Genomic DNA, 3,011 nt, shown 5'->3' with positions numbered 1-3,011 from the left:
TCTAGTATTATGACATCTCCAACGACAACCCGTAGATTTCCTCCCGCATCCGTCCGCGGACAGGGGGGATCAGACCGCTACACGGACGTGGGAGGCCGTCATCCAACGCTAGCCGCATACATTGCAAACTCTTTTTCAACAAATCGGATGAAATTCATTGCAAACTCGTCCGAATTTCTTATAAACATGATGGATTTCATAAAAATCGGACGAAACGGTTACATTTTGGACATATTTTTAAATGAAAACAAAACCGAACTAGTTACGACCGGCGCCGACAGATATCCATTCCGACGACATGATACACTCGACTTGTCTACTGCCAGCCGAGGCGAGTCTCCAACGTCGTCCCCATGACCGGCAGTGGTGAGCCCCGGAGGTATATGCTTCAGTGCAAAGGACGGCTCGCTTCCGCACCGCTCATCAGAGTGGAACCGCCGCCTGATGCTTCGGCCGGAGGGGAAGGGTCCCTATGCTACACGGACCAAGGGTGGGGTAAAGACACACGCTGCTAGTACTTAGAAGTAGCGCATGTCAAACCCCATCCTACTGATAAACGACTTAGCAGTAGCGGGTGTCAGACAGGCGCTACTGCTAAAAGTTAGTTGTAGCGCCCTAGCAATATCGCGGGTCCCCACGCTACTGCTAGGCAACAACCCCACGCTATTAATAGGGTTTTCCCTAGTTGTGTACGCGCCGGCTTGGGGTTGCAACTTGCTTCGTCAGGCTAGGCGAGGGAGGTAGAGCAGCGAGCTGCCTCGCTCATATCCCTCGGACTCGGCGGGCCACTCAGCCGGCCTTTATGCCAGGGAAGTGATCTTCCTGCTCGTCGGATGCTATCGAAAGAGTGGAGAAAATGGTGGAAGGAGGAGATGAAGAGCGGCGGAGCGGTGTGATTCTTGGCCGACGTCTGGTCTCGTTTAAATATAGGGCAGACGGGAGGAGCTTGCCCGCCGTTGTGTTTAATGTCGGCCTGCTCGTGAACGGACGTGTGGTCGGAGTAGGTTTCTCGGTTTCCACACGGGTTTAATGGAGACGTTGGATGCTGCGAGGAGGCATGTTCAGCCGGACGCGTGCAGCGGGCGGCGTCCTCAGCCAGCGCGCCGCTCCAATGTCGAAGGCGGTGAGAGGTCGCGTCTGCACCGAGCCTCCTTAAATGTGGAGTGGCATGCTCTACAACGACATGAATGCGGGTAGCTGACGACGGGCGAAGCACGTGCGGGAGGGGGGGGGGTGTTTATGGTGGGCCAGAACGGTCAGAAGCGGGCGTGACAACGCTCCAGACTCCTGCAAACCTCCCCACATTTGTCTCCAGTTTGCAGGGGAAAACTAGTCCGGACAACGCCGCAAAATGTTAATGTGATGATATCATTGACCTCCGGCATTGACAATCGCATCCTGCCGAAATGTAATGTGGCCCATCACATGACATGCATGCATGGGCCGAGCCGTCAATCTCTTCGACCCTGTTGCTTTCTGACTCGCCAGTGCCATCGCCATCAATTTTAATCACCACAGTAGCTAACAAGCAAGCAAGTGTTATTTTTTGCTCTTTTGCTGGGGAAGCAAGTGGTTAATTAGCTTAGCCGTTGATTAGTTCAGAATCTTCCAGAAGCCCTAGAACTGTCCAACGACGCCATGAAAACCGTGGTGAACTCTTCGAACACCCAGCGCCGCTAACTGATTGATAGACCACATAGCTTTATGCTGCAAGTGCTCGCGTTCGTTCATGTTTAACGAGAAAAATCACACTGGTCGTCAGATACGTAGATGCATGTGACAAGTTAACTGACAGTAATAAAACGTCAAAAAAGATTGGGTAACTTCCGTCGATCGTGATTTGGTCGAAGTGATGCTAGATTAACGATCACCGTGACTTCCGTAGACGGTTCTCTGGAAAACGATATGGCAACATCAGGAGAGCTACATCTGAGACGTGACTAGCTTGTTATTTTTCTACCTAGGCAGACGAAAATGTACAGGCAAGCAGAAAGAGTGCGGCTAGCATAGCATAATGCAGTAGTAGCAACGTGATGAAACAGAGACCAATCAATGCGTTCATGTGCGCTCAAATATATGTGGGCATGATTAGCTCAAACTACGGACGCCAAATGATAAGAAGAAATGGGTCGTGCTGCACGCCTCCAGTTTCTTATTGCACTCAACCGGCTCTGTTGTTTCAGCTCCCTGCCTCTCCATCCATCACTAGTGCTTAGATGCAAACTAAAATTTTACCAACAAGGTCTACTACTCTAAGCACTAGTGTGAAAAATGCCCTTATATTATGGAACCGCGGAGGCAAAAGCTTCGCCTCATCCATTAATTAAAATAGAAAAGAGTTTGTTACAAGACACCCAAAAGCACATCATGCGGATTACTCGCGTGAAATAAAAGACCCTAGCTTCTTTGCACCGGCGACGACCCAAAGGTTGGCCTCGGTAGAGATGGAGGAGAGCAAGATTGGCGGTGGAGCACCCTTATGTTTGAACACTCTTGCATTACGCTTGTTCCAAATTGTCCATGAGACGAGCATGGTGAGGGAGGCCTTGGCTTGGTGGTTCGGTGTGCCATCGGTGCAGGTGCTTGCCAACCACTCCTCCACCTAGTCGAACAAGGGCCAGACGGAAGTGTCAAACCCGTGCATGAGGAATTTCTCAATGACCAAAGACCAAAGACGTCGGGTGTAGCGGCACTTGTAGAAGAGGTGAGCTCCGCATTCTTGCACCGTCCTGCAAAGAGGGCAGAGATCGCAGTTTGGCCACCCACGCTTTGCCAATCTATCCGGCGTCCAAATTTTGTCTTGAAGGGCCAAACAAGCAAAAAAATTGACTTTGGGGGTGCCAAACCTTCCAAACCATTTTGTCCAAGGGAGAAAGGAGAGTGAATTGCAAAAAATATCGACATTGAAGGCTATGTTTGCAGGAACCACAAATCTACGTAATTGTGCCTAAAACCACATTTTTTTCCTAATTTTTTGCAAAAAACACTAGTTGACTGCTTTATCCCATTTA

This window comes from Triticum dicoccoides, chromosome 2B (genome assembly GCF_002162155.2).
Source record: "Triticum dicoccoides isolate Atlit2015 ecotype Zavitan chromosome 2B, WEW_v2.0, whole genome shotgun sequence".
Classification (NCBI taxonomy): Eukaryota; Viridiplantae; Streptophyta; class Magnoliopsida; order Poales; family Poaceae; genus Triticum; species Triticum dicoccoides.
This window is presented reverse-complemented; position numbering follows the sequence as displayed.